The following is a 9,008-nucleotide window of genomic DNA, read 5'->3' as shown; positions in this document are numbered from 1 at the left end:
TATTAAAATTGCTTTGGACAGGGGTGCCTGGGTTGCTCAGTCAGTTAAGCGTGTGACTTTGGCTCAGGTCATCATCTCGCGGTTTGTGAGTTCGAGCCCTGCGACGGGCTCTGTGCTGACAGCTCAGAGCCTGGAGCCTGCTTCGGATTCTGTGTCTCCCTCTCTCTCTCTCTCTGCCCTTCTCCTACTGGCACTTTGTCTCTCTCCCTCTTTCAAAAATAAGTAAACATTAAAAAAAATTTTTGGATAAAATTGCTTTGGACAGTTGGGGATAAAATGACCAACAAGGTCATTCTCTACTCTTCCAGAGAAGAGACTGCTGCCCCTCCCCCACCTCATCCTACAGCTTTCCCCCTCCCACCCCCTGTCCCATTTCTATGACACTCAATCGACTCAGGTATCCTAACTCAAATGCCCGGGGGTTAAAACCTTAAAATACAGAGATCCCTATAAATATTGTTTTCATTTGAATAGGATATTCCTAAAGATCAGGAAGCTTCAGTTCCAGATAAATGAGGCATGATGCCAGGGCAGGGAGACCTGCCCAGTAGTCTTTCAAACTCAGCCATGTAGGTAGCCACCTACTCTGTCTGACCAGCAGCATCATAGTTGCAGAGCTGGTGGGACTTGGAGAACATTTCCCATTAGCCTCACCTCTGGCTGTGGCTGGGGAACCTGTGTGGGTCTGCAGCTGAACAGGCCGCTAGTTACAGCTGAGCAAATCTCTGCTCAAACTAGTTGCAGGGAAGCTTCCAGAAGTCTAAGGGAAGAGGTTTTTCCTCCCACAATTTCAGAGGGCATTTTACTGTGGAAGGCACAATGAGTGGGAAAAAAAAAAAAAAAGGGTAAGAATTCATGCAGAACCTCTTTGCCCCCAGTGCCCAGCTCCCTGAGCATTACTTGTGACAACTCACCAGGGTTGACTGACTTTTTGCAGACCCCCAGGCTTCTCTATTCATCCCACACAGAACACCCTCAGAGACTTGGCTTGGCTTCACATTGCTGCCCAGAAGAGGACGTGTCAGGCAATAAGCAATAAAAATGTTCATTTCTCGTTGAAAAAGTCCCAAATTATAACTAAACAGGGTGATTTTTTTTTTTTTTTTTAATTTCCAAAATGTGCTTTTCCCCTAGAGTCCTTGAGCACAGACTCGTGGTTTTGTCTCTCCTGGGTTTTACAGTCTATCTGCCTCAAGCCAAGAGACTTGGCTCTGCTCCCCCTGAGTCAGAGTCTCGGCTGGTAGCTGAACCCAGGAAGCTCTGGCCCCACATCTCTCCCTGGAACCACCAGACCACACAGCCTCCTGTGCTCAGTCCTTTGGCTGGGTATCCTGCCTCCTCTTTGTTTGGAAAGAGATGTCTTACGTAACCGTACAACCTACTAAATGCTCCATTGTCTTCCACTTGGGAGAGCTCAAAATAACCCATTAGTGACTTACAACTTATCGCAAAGATAGAATCTATTACCCACATCCTCACAGCCCCCATGGAGCAAGCCTCACCTATCTTACTTAGATCAATCATCAACAACGAGACTTAATGACTCTTGTCTTTGGGGGAATGCTAAGTTCAGCGCAAGGTACAGGAAATACAAAGCCTTGTTTATCTATAGGTCACAGCGCTTTGCTCGAGCACCACGTGAAAGTCATTTGTAATTCAAGAATGAGACAGGCATAAACAATTCTGATCTGATGATCCTTTTACTAATCTGATTTTGATAAACAGCTGATGAAAGTGGAAGGTGTCTGGTCACCAGAGGAGAGATACTCAGGCAGGGAAATCAGTTTCTCTTACCTCACTGGGCAGGGATTTATTTCAAGGCTCCTGTTAACAGTCCACAATGCCAAGAACTGTGATCACTACCCTGGACTGCAAGAGCCTTCTAAGCAGAATACAGAAACCCACTGGGTAAGGTCTTCTCCTCTGTCTTTATTTTCTATGAATCTCTGATTAGCCCAGTTGGGAATTCTAGTAATTACTTAAGCTGGCACCTCTAGAAAAAAATATACCTCTTAGGATTCAATTAAAAATGAAAAGAACCTCTGTCTGCATGGTGTTGCCAAGGAGTTTTCACTGTATAAGGCAGGGTTGTAGACAAGGATGAATAAAACACTCTGCATTAGGTGACATTTCCATCTGGTTTTGCTGCCAGAGCAGCTCTGGGGAGAGAAGCTGGAGAGAGTTGGGGGCCAGCCTTCTCCAGCCTACTCTCTTCCCCATGGATCTCTCCGTCTTTGAAGGATCCCTAAAGACTCTTACTTATTTCTTTCTGCAGCAGACATTTTTTTTTTTCATCTGGGACCAGCTACGTGATTAGTTTCAGGTGGAGGCACATTTCTTTCCCTGCTCAGTGACATGTGAGTCCTCAGCAAAGCTTTCAGAAAGGGACCCTGAACTTGCTGAAGTGCAGCCATCTCCATCCACCACGTGGAGCATACCTGAGTAGCATGGAGAGAAAAGGTGAGAGCCCATCTCCCCATTGCTATGGCTGCCCCTGCCACGTCCCTTAAGGCCTCAGTATCGCGTACTAATCTGCCAAGTTCCATGCACGGATCTCAGAACAGCAGCAGCCAAACTGGCATGTAAGAAATTTTGCTGCGCTGAGTTTTGTGGCACATGTGGCTCATGTCTCATCCTGTCCAGCTCACTGATTTACAAAAAGCTGAAAGTACAAGGGAGCTTCCATTCTGTTCAAGAGTGATTTCTACAAGGAGCTCTAAAGCCCAAGCTTCTTGCAGAAGCTGCTTGCTTACATTACAGGACAAGGTATGGGAAACCACTCCAGCTTTGAAATAATAAGAATAAATCTTTGGTATCCCATTTCCAGGAAACAAGGTGGAGTTCAAGTCCCTCTCAAATGAAAAAATTGGAAAGTTTCCATTTTATCTGAATACAATATGCATTCAAAAATGGGCAGGGACTCTTTATACTGTAAGAACAACATAGCTCATGGAAGTGTTATTACAAATCCATTTTTCTTTTAAATGCTAACTTGCTATTAGGAAAGATTTAGAATAGGCATTAAGGAGAAATTCCTGACGAATGTGTAAAGTATGGAGAAATTACCAACTTGTAGAATACCTATCTCAATAGAATATTAAACAATTTTATCTAAAGGTTATTAATAAAATAGTACACAACTCTTTTCCTAGAATGGCTTCAAACCCAACCTAAAAGCTATAAGAAAAAAGAATTCTTCCAACTGGAATTCATGGGGACTTACCAAACCAACAGACTTCTAATTGTGTTGCTGTCTTTTCTAACATGTCCCTTTGCCTCTTCTATGTCTAGAAATACTTCTGGCTTAAGAATTTTGGAGACAGAGTCAAAAATAGGGAAGTTAAGGGAATGTAGAAAATCAAATTGAAATATCAATTATCACTTCAAGTTAGCAATAAAAATAAAATTTAAATTAAAATTATTTAATAATGGACTACATATCTTAAGCACACACATGAAAATATTATGCAAAAACACAGTCCTCTTTAACTGGACTTGGGAAATCTCTGAATGATATTTTAAGGACCCTTTGAATTCAGTGTCGATATATATATTTGAGAGTCCATATATTATGGCCTATAAGAGTCTGGTTTTGGAACCATACTTGAATCTTGAATTCTAATATGGCCTTGGGCAAACAACCTACTCTTTCTGTGCCTTCCTGTCTTAGTTTCTTTGTCTGAAAGATAATCATAGGGTATTTGTGAACAGTGAATGAATAAATGGATGGTTATCTGTAATGGATTTAGAACAGTTCCTATGATTAATGCTATGTAAGTGGTTGGTTTTGAGTATAAACTGTCAGCAAATTGAAATTCAGTGGCATATCAGGAAACCAGGAAAACTGGTAGCCTCTAAAATTTCTAGAGTGAAGCACTTTAAAGAAACACACAAATTAATAGCCTTTGTATTCTAAAGCCTAAGTACAAAACAGCAATCCCTCTGCCTCATGTAAACATGGGAAGTACAATACAGATAATTTTCTTATATTTTTTCCTCTACCATGATTTCTACTCAGTTGACAAACTGGAGCAGGGCGTCAAAGTCCTGGCATCTGGGAGCCCTGAGGCTCACTGAACTGGGCCAGAGTAAGTCTTTTAAGGGCCTAGAACCATCCTGTGGGCCTCTTCCCTACTCTCATTGATATGGGTGACTCCAGGTTGTAGCAATTACTTCACGTAGCCTTTAAGGGAGTGAGAAAGTAACAAAGAGGTTTGAGTAGTGGACAAGGAACACTGGGAAAGGCAAACCCACCATTTCTGCTTTGGAGACCCTGGCAGTTTATGAATTAAGTGTTTTTGCAGGTACATTATGACTTCAAATCTAGCTGGTAGAGTCATTTTCTTCCTACCATCCACGAGCTGAACCCTTGCCCAATGCAAGTGACTCAGGCTCCATGTAGGGGTTGGATTTTGGCAAAGTCCTGGTAGGGACCTCTGTGTGAAAATAAAGTGGTTGATAGCAAATTGGGATCCTTGAATTTTATGGATCCATGTCCAAATAGCCAAGGTCAGTACTGGAATCCAAGAGAAAAAGTTTGCAGCAGACTTTTCAAAGCTGCTCTCACCAGGCCGACACTGCCTGGGCCAGAGGCCCCTTGGGCTGGCCCCAGAAGTGGGCTCAAAATGCAAGCCTCCTCTGTCCAAACCTAAATGCAGAGTTCTATAAATTGACATCTTGGGTACTCTGAAGAGCTAAGATAGATGAGATTTAGATTCACAGCATGCCTGTGAATTAAAAATAGAAATTAAATACAGGCATGAGCAAACTATCCTGTTGGAGGAGAGGTGACTTTCTTGCCTTAAGGCGAAATGTAATGGGATCTCATCTGACCAGGAGCAGACACTCCAAGCCACATCCATTGCCTTGACAGTCGTAGAACTCTGACGTCAAAAGAGAGACGTGGCCCACACCACACTTAACTCCAAACCACCTCCCCTTCTGCCTCAGGTTTATTCTCTTCCTCTTTTTTTTTTCATGCTGAGAAAGAAACGCTGCAAGGACATGATGGGGAGGGGGCACTGGGGGAGGAGGAGGGACCAAGGAGACATTAGCATAAAAGCCTTTGGATATCTGCCTGCAGAGCTTTGTATTCTTTCCTCCTATAACACAAAAGCAGTTCTGGATGAAAAAGAGTCAGAAGGTCAGAGTGACTAAACACATTATGTACTTCAAGGCAAGCACCAGGGTTGCGTGGAAACCTGGGATTTACTGAAGCTTCCTTACTCTTTTGTAAGAGGAATTAAGCGTCAGGTGGGTTTTTGAGTGAAATTATTAGATTTTTAAATGTTTTTTAGAGATCATATTTCTCTTCCACCCTCAGATTATACTCCCATCCACGCTCAATGTCTGTGCATTTGTCTCCAAATGCAGTCATGGGCCTTGACATACAGCAAAAGGGAGAAATGTTTTTCTGCTCTTAAGTTTTAAATTCTGAGTCTTGTTATTTACAGTGAAAAGTTATTTATTACATTTGCTTTAGTTATAAGGAAAATATAAAAAGGGGAAAAATTTTTACAATCTCTTTTAGTTTACTCCTAAACTTTTCCCTTAATATTTATTTCTCATCTTAAAAGTCATTGTATTAGAGCTGGAAGGAATCCTTATCCAATTCCCTTATTTTATAAAAGAACAAACAGGCCAGATGAGGGTCAACTGAGTCCAGATGAGGGTCAGTGACTTGTTTAAGGTCATGTGACTCCGTTTCTCTCTCTCTCTCTCTCTCTCTCTCTCTCTCTCTCTTTTTCCTTTTTAATGTAAATATTTGGCTTTAAACTGGCACAAGCTTTTATTCCTAATTTCTTTCTTTACTCTGCCATATAAATTGAAATATTTTACTGTTTGATTGGGATCTGCAATTACACACGCTCTTATTTCAACAAGTTGAAAATCCCTGCTCGCTCTTCTTATGGAGGCTAGGAAAGGTGTGGGGCAGGGCACAAACCCCACATTCATATTGCTAGTGTGTTCCAGGACATTTCTTCTATGCTTCTTTAGAATAAAATAAAATAAAATAAAATAAAATAAAATAAAAAGAAATTAAACAAAGTTTACTCATCCTCTCTCAACCTCAGTGACCCTGAAGGAATGGAAATAGTAGAATGAAAAAGGTGATTCATAGTGACCCAAGAGTTTGAAGAAGAGTAAGTATAAGTGTGAGTAAGAAACACTGAGGGGATGGCCAAAGTAGCCTCTTTTTTTGAGAGCCTGCCTATGGTGGTGGTTATATGACATTGGTGACTGGAATCCCCGAGGGAGCTTCCCATCTAGCTTGGTTAAAAACAGGCTCTGGAAACAATCAGATTACCTGGGGTACAAGTCTAGGTTTTGCTACCATTTACTAGCTATAGACTCTTGGACAAATTCCTTAACTTCATTCACAAAATGAGAGTAATATGACTTCATATCTGTAATGTGCTGGGAAAAGGGCCTGGAACATTCTAAGGCCATAATCTATGCTTATTGTTATCATTATGTATTACCAAACCTGCTTCCAAGCCCATCTGAAAATCTGGGCCAAAGATAGAAGAGGAGGGGAATTGTTTTATTATGTTTGACCAGGTACTAGGGAGAACAACACATTTATGGCTTGAGTTGACAGTGGAAAATCCTTTTTCCTATACCTAAACCCAGCTTAGGTGTATGGTTATTAATGCATACATTCAAATGGTTATTAATGCATACTATCAAAATAGAGAGCAGTTCCCAGAATGTGCTTTTTAGAGAGCTTTCTGGTAGCCTTCACGAGATTAAAGTCTGGTCTCTGGCTGCTCTAATCAGCCTCTCTCTAAGTGGTAGGAACCAAGTTTTCCTGTTGTATCACCCGATCTGCAGCAGGAACCACAGTCCCACCCAACCCATGTCTTCAAATGCAGGATGACTTACAGACTCTGTTCCAAATGCTCCTATCACCAATAAGCATTGGAGGATCCTTTCTGGTCACTTTCCTGTGCCTTGGGTGATGTCCATTTCAAAGCTGGATTTGTCTTTGGGAGAGATACATCCTAGTGCTTTTTTTATTTTATTTTTTCAACGTTTATTTATTTTTTTGGGACAGAGAGAGACAGAGCATGAAAGGGGGAGGGGCAGAGAGAGAAGGAGACACAGAATCAGAAACAGGCTCCAGGCTCTGAGCCATCAGTCCAGAGCCCGACGCGGGGCTCGAACTCACGGACCGTGAGATCGTGACCTGGCTGAAGTCAGACGCTTAACCGACTGCGCCACCCAGGCGCCCCCATCCTAGTGCTTTTATTTTTTATTTTTTATTTATTTTTTATTTATTTTTTTTAACGTTTATTTATTTTTGGGACAGAGAGAGACAGAGCATGAACGGGGGAGGGGCAGGGAGAGAGGGAGACACAGAATCAGAAACAGGCTCCAGGCTCTGAGCCATCAGTCCAGAGCCTGACGCGGGGCTCGAGCTCACGGATCCCGAGATCGTGACCTGGCTGAAGTCGGACGCTTAACCGACTGCGCCACCCAGGCGCCCCATCCTAGTGCTTTTAAAGAGCAGGAGGACTTGAGGGCCAGCCCTTCTGGCTGCATGAAAATTTCAGGGTAGAAGTAAGGAGACAGACATTTCTTCATCAGATCATTAATCTTTCCAATGTTGTGTCAATCCTTTTGTCTTTTTTTAAAAAGTTTATTTATTTTGAGAGAGTGCACGTGAACACGCGCGCATGTGTGCATGGGGAAGGAACAGAGAGAGAGGGAGACAGAGGATCCCAAACAGGCTCTGTGCTGTCAACGCAGAGCCTGACAGGGGGCTCCATCTCACGAACGGTGAGATCATGACTGGAGCTGAAATCAGGAGTCGTATGCTTAACCTACTGACCCACACAGGCACCCCAATCCTTTTGCCTTTAGTACGGTTGCAGTGGACCACTCAGGAGGTATCACATAATTACCAGCACTCAAGGGAAAAGTAGAGAGGGATTTTGAAGAGAATTTCCAACGGCAATTAATTAACCTGATACCGATAAATTCTGAAGGCCATAGTAATCGGGAAAGAAAAACAGTGATCTGGGAGTCTCTGACAATGCTAACGGAATCATGCTGCACAAAAACTTTCCCCTGCTTCCGGATTTTTTTTTATCTGTGTCTTTTGTACAACCACCAACACTACAGGCAACACAGACACAATGACTGGGGAATCTGGCGAATTTCCTAAGTCCTTCCAAAGCGCTCAGGAATCATTCCTTCTCATTGCATTTCAGGGAGGAATCAAATATGCAAGCTTAAAGCTAAAAACATGGGACTTGGCGTCTGTAGGTAAAACAGGAAGAAGCACCATGACCTTGGTCATGCCACCAGAACAATTAGAAATAGTCTTCACCTGCCCAATTTGAGAAAAGGACTCGACTCCCACTTATCTTCTGCGCAGTGAGAGGCTAATGGGAAACGAGCTGTGGGGAAGGCTTCCATGGCCTCTGAGTAGGCTCCTCTGCTCGGTGCGGTGCCCTTGGCAACACAACAGAAGGCTGCGGGGGCTGGGGGAGGCCAGACTGAGAAGAAAAGAATGGCATGAAATACGATGCAGCTGCTGAACTTTCTTTTCATTAACTTTAAATTATATCAGTTTTTAGACTTTTGGAAACTTACTGAAAGGGGGAAAAAAAGTAAGAAGACAATCTGTCTGCTTTTAACCTAACTTGAATTGAGCAATAATAAAAGTAATTTAGCCAAGGGCAGAAAGACAGGACCACTGCCGTCCCTGCTCCCCCTCTTCCAATCCCCTTTAGCTAGAAGTTTCCATTTCAGCTCTCCCCGTCTAAGACAAGGAATACACAGCTCCAGAAAGGAGGCTGTCCCTGCAGCTGTCTCCTCTGCCTGGCCTTACAAGAGTGACTCAGCAAAGCAGCCCCTTCCAGGGCGGGAACAGGGCAGGGCATTTGTTAAAAGGCTGTAGAAGTGCGTACCATCTTTCCAGCTTGCTTATTCATGCTGTCCCGAAGCTATTAGAAATGGCCATAGCACCTGGATCATTAAATTATTTATGTACTCCATAT

The sequence above is a fragment of the Herpailurus yagouaroundi genome, unplaced genomic scaffold (genome assembly GCF_014898765.1).
Source record: "Herpailurus yagouaroundi ecotype Mexico unplaced genomic scaffold, PumYag 166, whole genome shotgun sequence".
Classification (NCBI taxonomy): domain Eukaryota; kingdom Metazoa; phylum Chordata; class Mammalia; order Carnivora; family Felidae; genus Herpailurus; species Herpailurus yagouaroundi.
This window is presented reverse-complemented; position numbering follows the sequence as displayed.